This window comes from Notolepis coatsorum (genome assembly GCF_963971535.1).
Source record: "Notolepis coatsorum genome assembly, chromosome: 10".
Classification (NCBI taxonomy): domain Eukaryota; kingdom Metazoa; phylum Chordata; class Actinopteri; order Aulopiformes; family Paralepididae; genus Notolepis; species Notolepis coatsorum.
In genome coordinates, this window is record NC_140174.1 from 62,842,585 (window position 1) to 62,863,088 (window position 20,504).

Consider the following 20,504-nt stretch of genomic DNA (forward strand, 5'->3'; position numbering starts at 1 on the left):
TGTCAATCGTCTTTGACCTGAATGTCATGGCGAGTTCTTTGGAGGGACAGTTTCTTATGAACATACGTGCCACCTCTGTGCTCGGGCAATCCAGTGACTTATTCTGCTCCTTCAAGCGCACAATGGCGAGGTCCACTGCACGATTAAGTCTGAGCCAGTAGTCAAAGGCATCCTCATCTCTTTCTGGTAAAGTCGTGTAAAAGTCTGCCAGTGGAAGAGGCGAGCACGGGACTGTGTCAAAATGTCTGCGAAGGAGGCCATATATAGCCTCAGGGTTGCGGGTAGTATCAATGTCACTGTTTCTTGTGCCAAACCTGACCACATCTCTAGCCCTGCCCCTGAGATGAATGAGAATTTCATCTGCCTGCTCTTCAGTCCTCAAATTCCCCCTCTTGATGAAATCTCTCATTAGGTCCTCCCACTCACCCACTGAAACATTATCAGACCCATCCCCTCTGAAGCTAGGGGGATCTCTCATTTTTCTGTGGGACACTAGCTGGACCTGGGACAGGTCAAGTACTTGTGAGCTAGATGAATTAGAATCAGCCTGTGCAGGCGTGGAAGTGGGAGGTGCAGTGCTAACAGTTGGACTAAGCTGAGTGAGAATATCATGTGCTAGTTGGCGACTGACCTGTTGAATCACCTCCCCCATCTGACTCACAAAATCAGCACTAGGTGTAGCAGGGCCCGGCGTGGACGTACTAACAGCCGGGACTCCATGCATGCTATCTACATGAGGACTGTGAGGAGGAACCCCGCTCCCACTGACTAAAGGAGCCTCCGTGGAACCGCTACTATTCTCCACACGAACAACACCTGGCCGAAAAGGAGGAGGACTTTCAAATTGCAAAGCTGCAGGCACATTCAAAACGCCTCTACCCCTACCCACACTCCCTCCTAGTGGGGTGTTGAACCCTCCCCCAGCATAATCCATTCTAAAAGTCTGGCAAAAATATACAATGTTGTCAAAATAAACTCAAACTGCCCAATTGAGGAAGCAGCAATTACAATAGAAAATAACTGCTATAGTATATTTACAAAGAGAGGACTGGCAAAAATATACAATGTCAAAATAAACTCAAACTGCCCAATTGAGTAAGCAGCAATTACAATAGAAAATAACTGCTATAGTATATTTACAAAGAGAGGACTAAAAGCTGTGCATTGAGATAAGTACTAGCCCCGATCCACGTAGACAGGCAGCAGCAGGACAATCCCCGGGACGTGAAGATGAAGTTCATCTCCAGCGATGAATCAACGAATCACGGCACCAATGTGACCACTGTGTTCCTGCTCTGCTTGAATAATGGACACGGGAGACGGGATGGACGGAGTACTTCTTTTCTTTATACTGTCAAGCATAAGAGACATACAATGCCGTCAGCCTTAAGCACATCAATGTTGGTTTAGTACACACATCTCTCTTATCATTCACGGATAGACTGAGCTATATGAATCAGACATTAGAATATAAAACATTAGAAAATACAACATTAGAATAAAACATTATAAAATAAAACATTAGAAAATACAATTGACCAAAAACATCACAACATACCTGTCAAGCATAAGAGACATACAATGCCGTCAGCCTTAAGCACATCAATGTTGGTTTAGTACACACATCTCTGTGGTAGGAGAAAACTCCAGTTAGAACACACACTTCTCAGCAGCGCCAGGTGTAAAGCCCTTCCCCCCCCATGAATACTGGTTTACCAACGTGCTCATAATAGTTCGCGAAAACGGCCAGATCTCTTATAAACAGATATACAACTGCACATCATCAACATCAAACCACTGTTTATAACTCGGTTTATTACTTGGAAACCTATTTACAACATTATCGGCTTAGACCAGAGATATAACATCAAGGTACACGGATAGCTGCTCACCTCTTATCATTCACGGATAGACTGAGGTGGAAGCAGCATGTAAAGCCAGATACCATACGTCGCGCAGCAAATACGTCACTTCCTCTTGAAGTGACGATTTCAAAATAAAATACCTATTTACAATAGTTGGTTATCCCAAATCATTCAGAATTTACAATAAACTAAAAACGGTAAACTAAAACAGCTGATCATTCTTCAAACCGTTACAATAGCATGCCACATGAAGCATCTAACAGCCTCACATAGCTCATGTGCTAACCTGCTACCTGAATTTTACTAAGGAGAAAACACAGAACAGAGAGGGCCCCTTTAAGAGCCCCGGTCCAGACTTACACATGTGCTTCTGTGGGCCAAACCTAACCCAGTTGTAGATCACAACGACACACACAACCCTTCATCACAACAAAAAATGGCAAAAGTACACTTTTACTATAGAGGAACGCCGTTTTTCATAACGAGCGAAGACAGAAGTCCTCGATTATGTATTGGCCACAGGCCTTGCTAAGCACACATGATAAGTGACCAAACAACCTTTTCTTTAGGAAAAAAATTTTCTCAAGCAGAAAGCACAACCCCAGCAATTAAGCTGAAGGTTACATCGTATCCCCACAAACAGTGACACAATATATTGTAACCAAACATGTCTGAGAGGAGGGGGGGAAGCCCCAGGGAAACCGGGGGGACACCCCTCCCATCTTACCCTTGATACGACCAAGGCGAACAGGCACCTCTGTAAATGTGTGAACATGCTGTTCATTGTCATCACAGGCAGAGAAAAAAGATTCATTCCTCAATCACATGTCACTAAGCATAGCTTTACAGGTTTAATTAACCCTCTTAGTTGTGAGTTCACCCACGGTACAAGTACAACGTTACATGAACACACATGTTCTCATCACAACCAAACCAGTTCATTTTTACACACGTAAAAAACAACGCCGATTTACTACAGAGAGAAGCTATACCAGTGACAAGACAATTCACACACAACACGCGTCGTATCCTCAATGTATTGCAGCAACACATGTTTTGGAAACATCGTTATTACAAAACATTTAGAAGGGAAGAAAAGAAGAAGGGTTTAAAGTCTGGAGGACTCCTACCTTCATCCAGAACGCAGGCAGAGAGAACAGCAACACTGGTTAACGGGACACCGAGTTGAACCCAGCATCTCCTGCGCCGGTGACGAGGGTATGTCCGCAACGCCACCCAGCCGCCGTTCTCCATGTTGACGAAGTCCTCGCTGGCACTGGTACCCGGTGTTTTAAGGCATGTTATAGTCACAGTATCGTTTCAACAGTGTAGCATTAAGCTAACAGCCGTCCGACTGATAGCAACAAGCTAACGTTTACTAGCCTGGTAAACACAACGAGCTAGCGCCGCAGCTAACAGCTGACTGGCTAACACAGTAGGCCACAAACTAGCACGCCAGCTAAGCAGCTATCACCTGAACTGTACACAACGACATAACAAGCCACACTTCAGACAGGCCGCTGTCCAAGTCCCTCCCCATCCTAAGAGGAAAGAGAAAAAGAAATGTCAAACACAGTTTCCAACGGTGATTTACCAGACATACAGTGGAGCCAGCACAATTCCCATCCGGGCTGCAGCGGACTTTGAGCATGGAACTCCCGATAAAGAAGATCCTATGCCCACATTTCCTCGTTAGGGTGTACTTCCACATTTATGTGAAAGATGGGGCCTGCACGGGACAGAGAAGCATCCGCTCGTCCAGAGAATCCTGGGTTCACCAGGTCCTGGTCGCGGCCCACTAGGTTGACCGCCATGGGCGTCAGACCAAGATCCTCCGTCCGTTGCTTAAGAAACCGAGCAGAGGACCCCAGTCTGGAGTCGGCGTTCGTAAAATTGTCAGCTAACCCCCATAGCATAAACTGACAACCAGAGCTCGCAAGCAAAACAATACTCACCCCACCCGGAAGCAAACCCGATTTCTCACAACAGTCGGTGCTTCCTACAGTCCAGCTGTATGACCGGAGGGAAACCCCATCCAGCCGCAGCAAGGAGGACTGCAGTCGGGGAGTACATCAGCGGCGCGAGCCCCTAATACGAAAAAGCCGGTGGAGGACAGAATGATCATCATCTTCCAGACACTCCAGTGACGAAGACAATATCGCCGTATTTTCTCGAAAAATAGTGAGAGAGAAAATAAAGATATGATGTCAACGTATCTTCCCGTTCTTTTGTTTTCCAACTTTCTTCTACTAACAACCTCGTCAAGTGTGGGATCTACCGAAGGCACTTCCTTGTGGTGAAAGTGAAGAAGGAGGCGAGTAGGTGACCACACACCTGCTTATGAAGGTAAGCGGATAGGGGTGTGGCCAGACGAATGTTGGGATGTAAAGGTACATTGTGGAATTTTTTATTCAGTGCTCGTGCATGAAGTGAAGTGCGTGCAGAATGATGCTGAACGGCAGCCATAATGAAATAGAACTGCAGAGGCCATTGATGACAGCAGTCCCTCATAGAAAGACGAAATAGACAGCCATCCTTCACAGAAAGACGAAATAAAGCCAAAGCACCTTAGAATAAACTAAAATAAAACCCACATAAACTGTGATCCATCACAGACGTAAATCCTGACCTTTCACTAACCAGGATTCAAGCCTGACTATTGGAGTCGAGGAGTTGAATCTTTTGGGATATATAAATGATGTGATATAAATAAATAATGAGGGCCACTGGCATATATTGAGGGGTGGTGGTCACATATTTAATGATAAAATACTTGGAAACACTGGGCTAAAAACTGTGTGAGAGTGTGACTGTACAGTATGTTGTGCTCTCTCTCCCTCACAAATAAACAAACAAACAGACAAACACTCACCTGCCATGCGACTGTGCATAGTATTGTGTGGCTGTTACATATTGGGCTCCTATGTCAACTAAACTGGAAGAATTATCTGGACTCCTACTGGTAGACATCCTACCACCTAGACAAACAGGGAGATGAGAAGGTCCATAACCATTAATGATTACATACAGTACATAATTGTATAACAGACGAGAGGGGGGAGGGGCGTGCAGAAAGATGAAGACAAGAAGAGATGGACAGAGACAGACGGGGAGGGACAGAGAGAGTAGGGATATTTCACAGTAGAATTTGTCAAGTTTCAGCAGCCTTAAAACACAAGATAATGATAAGCGCTCAATGAAGAAACCCACTCCCATTGCCAAAAGAAAGTCTAACATGCCTATAAATACTTATACTATGTAATAACACACTACACATGTATTTACATGGCCCATAATGGGTCTCAAACAGCATTGCCAACTTCAACAGACCTGTGCTCTGTTGGGGTAGCGACCACTGCTGTCCCTTTTGTCTGCTGTCAACACCACCATTCCTTCCAAGTGGCTCTTCATTCACTTCTACGGAAGCGTATTGCTGCCACACCAGAAACAGAAAAAAGATCAGTGTCACTGATTGTATCACTTATATAAAATGTATTGTTTTAACATAAAACGTTTCACGTTATATACTGTGATAAGTTGGTATCACATTATAACGTGAAATGCTTTATGTTAAAACAATAAGTTCTCACGTTATAATGTGATACTGATATTTTTCCTGTTTCTGGTGTGGCAGCAATACGCTTCCGTAGCATTCGTTTTGGGGACCTAGTCTGAATTATATTCACTTCCTCACTTATTGCACCACCGTATTATATGGGAGCCAATGGTGAGTAATAGCTATCACCATTATCACCAGTAATGAAGTCCATACATGTCCTTGTCATGTACAGGTAGGCTACCATGTGATTGTAAGGCGCTTCCTTCCATAGCCCACTTCCCTTCTAAATACCAGGGTTGGGGGAATAACATACAGAGAGAGAGCCTAATCAATTAGTCCACAACTTTACACATTACCGATACACAAAAATCATGTTACAAATACTTTGGATTGAAAACATTCTTGTTGTGCTTCCGGTTGTGTGATGTCCGGGTAGCAGCTTGAATCTCGAGCTCCTCAGAACCCCCGAGATAAACGACCCAACAAACAGATATTGTCAGCAACATTTAACGAGTGAAACGGTAAGAAGTCTAAAGATGAGCCCGAAGAAACGAAGTGCTAAAAGAAATACCAAAACCGACTCTGGAAATGAGAAAGATGTCACAGATGAACAGGCTTGTCAAACCAGCTCTTCCGACACTGACGAGGAAACAGAGAGAGAGGAATCCGCGATTCTAAAAGAATTAAAAGATCTAAGGAGAGAGAATAAAGAAGCACACAATGCCACCCAGTCTTCAGTGAGCAAACTTGAAACATCTATGTCGCAAGTAACTGAATGGATTGACAAAACAGAAGGTAGAATTACGGTAATTGAAAAAGAAATCACGAAACTGGATGATAGTGGAATGAGACACCAGAGGGCGCTCAAACACCTTGTAAGAAGAGATGCAGAAATTACAGCAACCTGTGAAGACTTGCAAAATAGACTCAGACGCAACAATATCCGGATCTACCAAGTCCCTGAAGGTAGCGAGGACAAGGATACTAAAGAGTTTGTGAAGCAGCTATTGACAACATCCCTGAAAATAACACCTGAACTTGAGTCTGAGATTAAGATAGAAAGAGCGCACAGATCACTGATGGCCAAACCGAGAGAGTCTAGCGCACCCCCGCGCTCTATCATTGTGCGCTTTCTAGATTTCAATATCAAAGAACAGGTTCTACAGCTCGCATGGGGACAAACCGTCACATTTCAAGGGAAAAGGATCTATTTTGATCACGATTACTCCCCAGACCTGCAAAAGAAGAGGGGTCAGGTGCGTCACGTCATCAAACAGCTGAAGGAAAAAGGGATACGCGCTAATTGCCCATACCCGGCACGACTCAGGATGACAACAGAATCGGGAACGAAGGTGTTTGACTCTCTGGTAGATGCAATTCCCACACTGAAAGAACTGGGAATTCATGTCCAAATCGACGAAAGAGAGAAACTACAAAGAGAACTGACAAGGGACAGGTGGCGAACACAAAGAAGAGGGCGTGAGCAGCGAACGAAAGGAGCCATGACGTCACTATCTGCCGCAGACCTAAGATCATTCATGGACGATAAAGATGAGTAAACCAGTTAGATATAGTAAACTAACGAAATGTTTACAATAAGTGTAAAACACAAGAAATAATGGACATGCTGCTGACTAATATGATTATCATTTACCCTGAGTATTAATTACCTGTTGGGAAAATTTAAATATATTAAATCTACTTTAATTTATATGTGGTTCTGAGGCCAGAGACTGAGCCATAGACGGATCACACTTAGCCTGTGTTACCAGGCAAAGGTTAACCCTATACGTTCGTGGTTAACTTCTCTGCACTTAGTGCAATATGCTCCCTGAGAGAGAAAGCTACACCTCTCTAGAACATCGGGAGATTATTTCAATTGTGATTTATGTAAGACAGCTTACTGGAAAATTGGAAGCCCTAGGTTTTCCCTTACAAGTGAATAGGGGACCATTTTGTTTTGTTTTTTATGTTGTACACTCTTTGACAAATGCCTCAAGCTCATATACTATGGAAGATAGATCTATGTTGTACATACGAAATACAATGACATTATGACAAGCCTTAAATGTATTAGTTACAATATAAATGGTCTTAACAACCCAATAAAGAGGAAAAAACTTTTTGGACAACTTAAGAAAATGCAGTGCTCTATAGCATTCATTCAAGAAACGCACTTATCAATGAACGAACACCAGAAACTGAAGAGAGAATGGGTGGGCCAGGTGTATAGTGCGTCCTGTCAAACAGGGAAAAAGAGAGGAGTGGCTATTCTATTTAACAAATCAGTATACTTCACCAAAGAAAAGGAAATTGCAGATGACCAGGGCAGATATGTTATGGTCCTGGGGTCAATAGGAGGATCAATCATAACCTTTCTAAATATATATGCACCAAATGAAGACTGCCCCAATTTCTTTAAAGGTATAGCCTCACTTTTGGCTGGTAATGCCAAAGGAATTATCCTTATGGCCGGTGATTTCAACTGTGTACTAAATCCAAAAGTAGACAAACTGCCTGTAGATTGTGGACCCATTTCAAAAAAATCTAGATCACTGAATGCAATGATAAAAGAATTTGGACTTATAGATGCATGGCGTTTCCACCATCCTAGGCAGAAAGACTTTACCTTTAGGTCTGGGGTCCATGGTAGCTACTCTCGGATAGATTACTTCTGTATTTCCAAGCAAGACATTGACAAAGTTGAATCATGTATCATTGAACCAGCGACCATCTCAGATCATGGACCTCTAACTCTTCAACTTAACCTCAGTACCAATAAAATCTTTAAATATTGGAGGCTCAATGTATCCATGCTGTCTGACTCTCACACACGGGAGAGGATAAGTGAAGAACTGAAGAGTTATTTTGATCTCAACAATAAGGGGGATGTCTCACCATCAATTTTATGGGACGCGGCAAAGGCTGTAATGAGAGGTAAAATTATCTCAATTTCAAGTGCACTAAAGAAACAGCGAAATGAAAAACAGCAGAACCTAGAAAATGAGTTAAAAATACTAGAAAGGAAACATAAACTGAACAGAGATGAAGAAGATTTAAAAGCTCTACTAACCTGCAAACAAAAACTAGATGACCTGTTGACATACAAAGCGGAAGGAGCCCTTAGATTTGCTGGTAGGAATTACTATGAGATGGGAAATAGGGCAAGCAAGCTACTGTCATTCCAGCTCCACAAAATACAGTCAAGTCGGATAGTTCCAAAGATTAAACACCCCAGCACACACATGGAAGTAATGCAAACGCAAGAAATTGCTAATGCATTTGCAGATTACTATACCGACCTCTACAAAGCACAGCAATTGGAAAACAAGAAAGAAAAAATCAACAACTTCTTAGATAACCTTAAACTTTCTAAACTATCCCCAGATGAGGCGGATGAGCTAACCTCCCCTATTACGGAGAAGGAGATAGGGGAAACTATTCAGATGCTTAAGAACAATAAATCACCAGGTACAGATGGGTTTTCAAATGAATTTTATAAACATTTCACTGAACAATTAACACCAGTATTAAGTGTAGTTTATAACTATGCCCTATCTGAGAGAGATCCACCAGGAAGCTGGTCAGAAGCTATTGTCTCGGTAATACATAAAGAAGGTAAAGACCCCACAAGATGTAGTTCCTATAGGCCCATAAGTCTCCTTTGCAACGATTTCAAGATATTGACATCTATACTTAAAAAAAGAATACAGAAACATATAACAAAACTGATACACCCAGACCAGACTGGCTTTATCACTGGTCGACAGGGTGCTAACAACATCAGAAGAACTTTAAATCTGCAAACAGTGGCTGGATTTCGAAAAGAACCATCAATGCTTCTCGGCTTAGATGCCGAGAAGGCATTTGATAGAGTTGATTGGCTGTACCTTGAACTAACATTGAAAGGTATGGGATTCAATAACACATTTATAGAATGGATAAAATGTTTATATAAAAATCCTAAGTCTAGAGTAAGGGTGAATGGTCACTGCTCTCACTTCTTTGACATACAGAGAGGGACACGCCAAGGAGACGTTTTGTCTCCATTACTATTCGCGATTGGCATAGAGCCACTAGCGGAGATGATTAGATCAAACCCTCAGATACAGGGAATAGATGACCAAAAAGGCATTACACACAAGATCTCGCTATTTGCTGATGACATTTTACTTTATATCAAAAACCCTTTAGAATCAATTCCAAACATAATGATGGATTTAAGAAATTACGGCGAACTGTCGGGTTATAAGATAAATGAGACCAAATCAGAAGCCATGATGATAGTGGGAACATGGCCAATACATCTGAATAGTATAGCACCCTTCCATTGGGCTAGAGACGGATTCAGGTATTTAGGAATCATTTTGACTCCCAGCAGCAATCAGTTATATCAAGCAAACTACGAAAAGTTGATTGTACAAATCAAATCAGACATGGCCAGATGGGACATTTTACCTCTCTCCCTAGTGGGAAGAATAGAATCAATTCGAATGAATGTGCTACCTAGACTTATTTTTCTCTTCCAGTCTCTACCTATACCAATACCTGCCACTACCTTTAAAAGGTTAGATAAACTCCTATCCAAATTTATCTGGCAGAGGAAAAAACCTAGAGTAAGGCTTAAAACACTATGTTTGCCAAAGAACAAGGGTGGTCTTGGTCTACCAAACCTAAGAAACTACTACTGGGCAGCTCAATTACGCATACTTGTGCATTGGATACAAAAGGACCTAGACTCAGGATGGGTACAGATTGAGCAAAACTCAATTCCAAAGACCCCTCTCAGATCCATAATATTCCTGGGGAAAGCATACTGGAAAAAAATTAAGATTGGTAACAAATGGATTACAAATACATTAAAGGTATGGGAAAGTGTAAGGAAAAAGGGGGGAGGTCCACGATCAATATCTAGGGCCATGCCAATAGCAGACAATACAGAATTCCGGCCAGCTATGGAGGATGGGGGTTTTAAAAAATGGGCGGATTTGGGCCTGGTTACTATCAATCAATTAATGGAAGGAGACTGTTTTAAATCGTTTGCACAGCTACAGCAATGTTTTGATCTACCTTCGAAAGACATGTTTAGATACTTTCAAATAAGACACTATGTAATGACTCACAGTGAGTGGGAAGCAATTAAGAGACCACCAACAAATGTGGAGCGGTACTTTATAAACACAATAGAAAAAAACTTGATGGAAAGAAAGCAGATATCCAATATTTACAACATGTTACAACTAGACGATCCAGGAGACACCACCTATATTAAAGAAAAATGGGAGTTGGAAGCTAATGTGATCATAGAAAATGAAGAATGGGAGGACAGCCATTCAAGCAATCATAAAATCACAAATAGCCCAATGTGGAAGGAGTTTGACTGGAAGGTCAAGGTCAGGTACTTTAGGACTCCTCAAGTTCTCTCCGGATTTGCTGGTGGGTCCTCACCACTATGTTGGAGAGGATGTGGAATGATCGGAGATCATACACATATTTTCTGGGACTGTCCAAGGGTGCAGACATTTTGGATGAATATCAAAAATGAGATTAAAACCATTCTAGATCTTGACTTACCTCTGAATCCATCGTACTATATCTTGGGATGTATACCGAAAGGCACATACTATGGAGATACGTTATATATCTTGAGAGTGATACTGTTAATAGCAAGGAAAATGATAACTATGGCATGGCTACAAAATCAACCACCGACAATCAAACAATGGACCAAGAGACTGAGACAGATGTATACAATGGAAGAAATGACTGCACAATTGCAACTGAAAAAAGATATGTTTATGCAGAGATGGTCACTTGTAACCTTGTACCTGGAGATACATTAGCATGAGCCTGACGCCCTCTCTCTCTTTTTTTTTCTTTTCTTTTTTTGTTGTTCTTTTTTTCTGTTAAAGTATATTTTTTTTTCCTTTTGCTAAATTTATTTCTCTATTTATTTTTTCGTTTCTTATCCTACAAAAAATCATAAAAAAAAATATTGTACAAATCCCTCCCCACTGGGTTGTTTAAGAGGCGTACTCGGATTATACAGCTTATTTTGATTACGCTGAATACCTTAAACAAATTGAATAAGAGGGAAGAGCCTGAGTAACAAATGTCATTGACTATGTGAATCAAGTATATTATACTGTATGATTAATGCAATGTGATGTTCAATATGACACAAAATAAAAGAAAGTTCAAAAAAAAAAAAAAACATTCTTGTTGGGTTACTTATACAGTACAGTATGTTTTCCTTTTGTTACACTAGCAACTTTCTACTCCGCTGTCAAAGTTTCAAATGAGAATCTACTAATCTTGAAATGTTTTCAGTTCATAAGGACCCCTCACCGTTGCCTTCAGTGATTGGATGAAGGGTAGTTCATTACCATGTTGCTACAATGTATCACACCCAAGCATAGAACTGCATACAAGGCAGAAACGTTTTAGGGCGTTTTCACACCTGTAGTTCGTTTGCTTTGTTCCGATTCAGGGAGACACAGGGACTATAATGATACAATGTTGCACTTGTCCCTTAGTTCGTTTGTGTTCACACGGCTGTGTTAACAGCGGACCAAAACAAACGCATGCGCGAGCAAACTGTCACTCATTGGTCAGATTTTGGGGTGTGCCCCCCCCCCCTCCCCCTAACCCTGAATCTCCGCGTTACATTGAAATCGGGGAGGGGAGAGCGGGGGGAGCAAATTAATGAATGTGGATGAGAGCCGTGATGTAAGTGGTTGCAGATACGGCTGTGGGGGTGCTGGAGACATGATCGAATAGACTTGTATGCGCCTGAATCTCCTGAACACGGCAGCGAAAAAGCCAGTTTTTAAGCAGCTATTCCCCATGCACATGCGCAGATTGCCCACGGATTGTGACGCAACGCACACGCGCCCTGGACTGTTCCATCAGAGGGGGGAGCTTCGGTGGCCAGTGTCCTTTCAGCCGAACAGGATAATGAAACAATGATCCCACTAAATGACCAGACGCGTCTTATGGCGACATCTACAATTACCTCATTGAGTCTCCAGGTAGACTAATGTTTATATTTAAGTGCAGTGGTCTGTAGCCACTCACACTGGCCACCGAAGCTCCCCCCTCTGATGGAACAGTCCAGGGCGGGTGTGCGTTGCGTCACAATCCGTGGGCAATCTGCGCATGTGCATGGGGAATAGCTGCTTAAAAACTGGCTTTTTCGCTGCCGATTTAGTTCTGAACGATTAGGAATGGCTTGCGCCGTGTTCAGGAGATTCAGGCGCATACAAGTCTATTCGATCATGTCTCCAGCACCCCCACAGCCGTATCTGCAACCACATACATCACGGCTCTCATCCACATTCATTCATTTGCTCCCCCGCTATCTCCTCCCCGATTTCAGAATCCCGGAAGTGTTGCGGTGGTCTATAGCGCGTTAACTTTACCGATCTAGCCTAAAGACTACAACCAGATCCCACCCACAATTCAATGTGAAAGCGTCATCATGCAGCGCGTAAACAGTGTAGTGAGTTGTGTCGGTTTGTTAAGTCGATTGCATTATCACAGCGTACGAGTCGTGTTGGGTTCGGTTGGAAGTGCGCCGAGACCACCCTCTCTAGGTGGTCTCGGCCCGCTTGTTTTGTTCTGCAACAGAATGCGATTGCTGTGTTCACATATGCCCAACTGAACCGAAATAGGGGGTAAACGCTCCAGGTTTCGGAACAACAGCTCCAAACGAGCTGTTTGCGGACGACTCAGCCCTGCTGGTCTCTGACAAGAACAAGTTACAGGTTGAAAAAACCCTCAGCTCGGAACTAGGCTAAATCTGCATATGGCTCACTGATAACAAACTATCATTACACATGGGCAAAACAGAGTCCATTCTCTTCGGTTCAAATAACAAACTCAGCAAGACCGACGGCTTCTCAGTTACAGTGGGTGACAATATTGTCACAAGGAAAGAAGAAATTACATACCTGGGCTCCATCCTAGAGGCAAATCTTTCCTGTGACAAAATGGCATCCAATGTAATAAAAAAAGTCAACCAACGAACTCGATTCTTGTACCGGATCTCCTCACTGGTAAACAAGAATACCCTGAAGACTCTGGCAGGAGCACTCATTCAAGGGTACTACGACTATGCTTGCACCTCATGGTACCAAAGCACCTCAAAGGCGCTAAAAACAAAATTACAAACATCTCAAAACAAACTGGTCAGACTACTGCTTGACCTTACTCCTAGAACCCACCTCACCCCTGCCCACTTTGACAAACTAGGATGGCTTAGAGTAGACGACAGAGTACAGCAACTTGCAATGGGCCTGGTCTACAAGATTCACTACACGACCAAGGTACCCATGTACATGTCAAAATACTTCCCAAAGGTCAGTGAATACCACGATCACAACACCAGAGGGAGCTCCACAAATCATGTTAAACCCAGATTCGGCTCAAACAAGGGACTAAACACGTTTCGTAATTATGCCACATCAATGTGGAACGCCCTACCCAAAGCTGTAAAGGAATGTGAATCACTACCCACTTTCAAAAACACTCTCAAAGAACACCTACGGGAGACTGCCATTCGAAACTGGCCCCTGTAAATGTCCTAACCCAACCCAATGTACAGTAAATGACCAAGTATGGTTTAGTCAATATTCCAATGTACAGTTTTGCTTGTACAGGTGTACAGTGTCCCACCCCACCCACCCAACCTCCTCCAATGTAGTCCCCCCCTCACCTACCCTCCAATGTACAGTTTCTACGTCAAATGTATATACTCTCTTTTCTGGACTCTTTTGGTATCACAAACAGTACTGTATTTGCAAATCTGATATGTCATAAATGTATAGATGTAGCAGTACTGTCTATCTGTATGCAGGGAGCGAAATTAACTTTTTGACTCACCGGCCAGTGGCTGGTAGATGAGAAAAATCTATCCGCCAAGCACATTTCTTACCAGCCAATTTTTTTTAATTTTTCTTTTTTTTATAGAATATATATATTATATAATCATACTTGTAGTTGTATTATCTGCGAGACATCGCCACCACGCAACAAGTCAAAATGCTCGCTATCTGCAAACAGCTCCACTGTCTGTGTGTATACTCAAGTAGCCTCCAGCTCCAGCAAGGATTCTCCGGCGCTGCAGCTGGACCCTATACTGTAGCCTCCAGCTCCAGCAAGGATTCTCCAGCGCTGCAGCTGGACCCTACTGGAGCTAACGTGTACTAGGTAGCTACCTATCCAACGGAGGTATTATGCACTACTAGACTTGCTGGAGCATTTGTTGATATCGGGAGCTATCAGTAGCTAGCCGGCTAGATAACGGACAATGCCTCAGTATTAAACTAAAAGTGAATAGTTGACTGGGTCATTTTGTAACGGTAGCTAACGTTAGACTCTAGCCTCTCTGTTTACATGGGGTTGGGAGGGGCTGGAGGAGGGAGGAGCAGCGCGTTGCATGTCTGTGTGCTTGACAGCGAGTGAGAACTCCGCTAAGAATTGGATCATGTTATTCGATCGGTTTTCACATGACTTTTTCGTTGCCCGCCACATGGCGGACAGACCTCTCAGTCCCACCCGCCAAACGTAAAATCTGCCCACCAATGGCGCTTGGCGGGCTTTAATTTCGCTCCCTGTCTGTATGTGATGTATGCCTAGAGCCATATGGAATCCGCGATCACGGAATCGCGGACGGAATCGCGGAATTGAGCAATAAAAATGGAATAGACTATAAAAAAAAATTAAAAAAAAATTAATTAATTACATTTTCTTTTAAGTTTTTATTTTTTTTATGTTGTGGGACTTGTACAGCACTTTGTTCAACTTTGTCAGTGCTGTAAAGTTTAAACCTTTTTAAATCTTAGACAAACAAAACACACTTTCATGAAATATTGTAAGCCGTCATTTGAGGCTTTATAAAAGCAGCACAATGAACACAAATCTGTCAGTGCCGAGTCCGACCTCATCTTAAATAACAAACAGCATTGCTTGTTGTAGTTAACAAAGAGAGGCAGAGTTGATTTTGCAAAAATATATATAATTATTATTATTATTTTTTTTATATAATCGAATTTTATTTTCATTTGAATCCCATGCCCATCGAACGAAGCTTCGAAGTATTTAAGACAGCCCTATTAAATGGACTGTTATATCTTATTAAATTGTGGATATTTATTCATTCCCACTTATTAGACACTATTTCTGATGGTAAAATTAGCGTACAAAGCAAAATACAGAATTCTGAAATATTAAAACGGAAAAAACGGAATTTGGAAACAAATTTAATGGAATTTGGAAAAAAATAAAACGGATTTCATATGGCTCTATGTATGTCATATATGTTATGATGAATTGAAAATGGGGGACCCTGATGTAAACAAGATGAAAGTCTTTCTCTGGTCTGCATCCCCTTAACAATTGTATGTATTGAACTGTACTGTACTGTACCCATTCTGCAATCTGTTAATAAAGTTTTCAATCAATCAAAAGTGTGAAAACACCCTTAGTCAAATCTCTGACTCTGATTGTTCGTTATTTACAAAAAAAAAATATGAAACCTTAACTCTGCGAAGGAAACAAATGTAAAGTGTAGATAGAATAAATGTTATGTGCAAGTTTAGCTTAATTTAGGCGTATCTGCCATTTATGCTATTTCCACCCTTTGTGCCATTTGCTGTGCAGATTTCAATAAAACAGACAATTCTGTTTTGTTTTGTTGTTTGTTTTTGCATTTGATATGTCCGTACAGAATTATTACCTTTGAAAAATAAAAGCAGATCCAGTAATTTTGTTGTAAGTTTGAGTGGTCCGTGTTTGCCTGGGTCCAGACCTTTGAATCTGCCCACTTCTAGTCGATGATTATGATTACGAGTTGACAATTCTGTCTGATATCAGGTGAGGGCTGTGTATCTTTACCTTGCATGAAATGTTCGGGGAGTAGTTACAGGGGTGTAGCTCCAGATTCTGGGCCCCATGAAAGAATGTATTTGTAGGCCCCCAGTGAATGCGAGCGCGTGTAAGCGCGAGCGGAAATTTTTTGGCAATTTTTTTTATTGGTGAAAACGCATAATATGGTTTTTACCTATACATTCGGATCAGCAGTTCAGCACCTGCACTGTTGGTGGGTGAGCCTAGTAAAGGATGTCGCATTGCGTTCATCTTCAATGAATGGACCAATGCAATAGTCTACCAAAGCCCCCCCTCTATCTCTATATATCTCACACACACACACACACACACACACACACACACACACACACACACACACACACACACACACACACACACACACACACACACACTTCAGAAACAAACATAGTATCAATGAGAGCATCAATAATACACCTGAGTGATGTCTAGTAAAAAAAAAAAAAAAAACACCCCACCCATAGTTACCTGCTGTCTTGCTGGAAAAAAATACTTCTATAAATATTTTGTTGGTCAAACTACACCTCAAAAGACTAATAGTTCCTTCACTGATGGCAACATTATCCAAAAAAATTAAGTACCTTTGACACAGAAAATTATATTACATACAATAATATTGCTGTATAGTTAGTGTTTATGTCTCAGAAGTATTTAGATATGGTTCCCAAAATGAATGGAAGTGAATGAGGATCCTGACACCTGGGATGAATGGCATTGGTGGTGTTGACAGCAGACGACAGGGGCAGCAATGGTCGCTAGTTTACATATAGATGAGGCTTAGATAGAGGTAAGAGACTGATTGTGGCTGCCTTCAAGTAGGCCTAAGCTATTCTAGGGCAGTGGTTCTCAACGTGAGATCCTGACCTGGGACCCCCGGGGGTCCTTTAGGGGGGGGGGGTCCAGGGGGTCCCTAGAAATATTGGGAATGGATTAATTTCAGTTTCATTCACTAGAAGTTATTCCAATAAAATCATACTGTATACGCCATGATACGTTACAGTTGACATTCAACTGTGCACGTAGCTGTCATGTAGCATACACACAGTGTATCGATTCAAGCCACAGCTCTCTCTACCCAATTCATTCAACACCTGCAGGTAGACTACACTCATCATTCAAACCCCCAAACTCACCCGAGCCCCTCGACTTGTCCCAGACTACTATCTTCACTTTATTCTGCATGTCTCTCCTCAAAAGACAGGCGCATAAACTCCCTGTAAGTCCCGCACCTACTATCAAAACACGGGACATTTTCGCCTCAAAATAAGACCAGCAAACGGTAGAAGTCTTCTTGTTTTCCCCGTTATGAACAGATTGTGTCAAGGGAGACACTGAACACGCCCTCTTCAACGTTACAAAACGAGAAGCATGCAGCTGCAGAGCCGCAGAGCTGGGCTCTGCAGCGCCACCCACCCAATGGCTGAATTGGAGTATTGCACTGTGCGGGCACAGCTGTGAGATCCGCGCGAGGCCAGAGGATGTACATACTGTATGAGTAAATTAACTTTTGCTCACACAATATCTTGAATGAATGCGTTTATTTATTTCGAACATAAATTGAAAATAAATAATAATAAAAAACAAGTAATAAACAGATTAAAAAACAAACAAGCAGGAGTAGGAGGATGAAGTGTAAATGTATGTATACCCCCTTGATTGATTGATTGAAAACTTTATTAACAGATTGCAGAATGGGTACAATATACAGTACGGCTCAATACACACAATTGTTAAGGGGTTGCAGACCAGAGAAAGACTTTTGTCTTGTTTACATCAGGGTCCCCCATTTTCAATTCATCATAACATATGACATACAAGCAGTGATGCGTTGCTCATGGGACGAGATTGTACTCTGTGCAGCCAAAGATTTGAGCAGAAGCGCGTGCACGCACACAGGAATGTGCTGCACTCGCCAACTCGCTATAAGTACCCACCTGGGCTACTTTGCATATCAATAGCGCCGGTCGTCAGGTGTATATGTTCTCAGATACATTCACACCTAACTTGTGAATGATATGTGTTACATTCCATTCGTAGAGGCAATTAGGCACTGGCTTTAGTCTGTGCTCAAGCGAGGGGACATTTATGCGCATGCACGGGAGTGCGCGCACGCGCCGGGAGCACGCGTGCACGTGGCGTCATTAGCGTGCGTGCAATCAGAGTTGATATCAGGAACGCACCGCTGCATATATTATATATTATATATAATATATATATATATTATATATATAGCCGGTGTGATCTTACTGCGTTGTTTATTTCGATTCGACCCCTGTTAAGGGATTGCCCTGAGTGGGAGTTGAACCCCGGTCTCCCGCACCGGGGGCGACATCACAGACCACTGTACCAAGAGGTGAACTCACCTCTTGCTACTCGGTCTGGATGCCTCTGGGGAGTGAGTTTACTTGCAGTACCGCTTAACATCCACAGCCACGTCACTACTTGTACCCGTGACTGTGGATAGACTGCGGTACCTCCGTTACACATACATGACATACACAGATAGACAGTATTCAGTATACCTTCACACTCTATTATCTTATGCAACTCATATTCACTCCACAAACTGAAATATACATACATTGTTGAATGAACAGCCTGTTTCTTGAAGTTAGACTCTCCTCTAAATTGTAACCCACCTAACAGAATTTTTGGATGTTATCCGGGAGTGAATTGTTTCGTGCTTTAAACATGATTTGTGCAGTCTTAAATTCAGCCAGGTCCCTGAGTTTCATGGCATGTGATTAAAAAAATTGTGTGTTTGTGTGTTCCAGATATCCTACCTTATTGATAATCAAATCAAAATCAAATGTATTTGTAAGGCCTGACAATGACAACACACGTTAATGTCCCCATAGGCCAGGTAATGGTATATTTTTGCTATGCTATACACTACAGTCTATGTGATGTGGGTATGATGGTTAAGGAATGGTGAATATTATGTTTAATGTAAATATGTGTATACTGGATATGGATATGAACAGCAGTATTATAGGCCTACAGCAGTATTGTACAGCAGTATTGTACAGCCAGCAATATTATACATTATTATACATTACTATTCTATGCAAGTATAGGCTATGTCTAAGCTATTTTACAATATTATACATGAACTATGTGCAATTATGCATAAGACTATAGACACTATATGTGGGTATGTCAGGTGCATGGTCTTGTGGTCAAAGTTATGTCTGTGGAATCATATATTTATTTAAAATGTTTTGGACTTCATGGTGTTCTTGTTTTGTTCTTGACTTATTTACTTGTCATAATAGAACATTCTAGAACATTTGTGATGTCACAGTATGATGTCATAATCAAGCATTCTAGAACATTTGTGTATCTATTTAACAATTCTCTCAGAAGATCTCATTGTGCATCTTGAAACAGTACTGAACAGTACTGAACAGATAGACTAAACAACATAGATTGAAGCCTGCATTTCTCAACCAAGGTGCCTTGCCTATACCGTTTTGCTGTGGAAAGAGACAATACAGAGCCAATACAGACCCTCTCCCATTGGCCGGCGGTGCACAGGCATCACCCACACTTTCACAATTTCCCAGCGGAATTGTCTAGTTTTTTATTATTATTTATTTGCAATTTATGTTCGAAATAAATAAACGCATTCATTCAAGACATCTGGCCTAGCGCGGATCTCACAGGCACAGCTGTGCCCTGCCCGCACAGTGCAATACTCCAATTCAGCCATTGGCAATTTAGCCATTGGGTGGGTGGCACTGCTGTGAATGAATGAATGAATGAAAACTTTATTTAACAGATTGCAGAATGGGTACAATACAGTACGGCTCAATACATACAATTGTTAAGGGGATGCAGACCTGAGAAAGACGTTTGTCTTGTTTCCATCAGGGTCCCCCATTTTCAATTCATATAGACATTTATGACATACACAACATACATGACATTTATGGCATAGGGACATATAGGTATTTAGTACTGATACATTTGTGAAATAAACGGTATTCAAATATACAGTACTGTTACCCCTAGATCCTGACAGAGTATATACATATGATGGGGAGGGGACTGTACATTAGGAGGGGGTGGGTGTGTGGGAGAGAAATATACATACGGCGGGGAGGGAATATATACATGCGGTGGGGAGGAGACTGTCTATTAGGAGGTGGTGGGGGTTTTGGGCATTTACG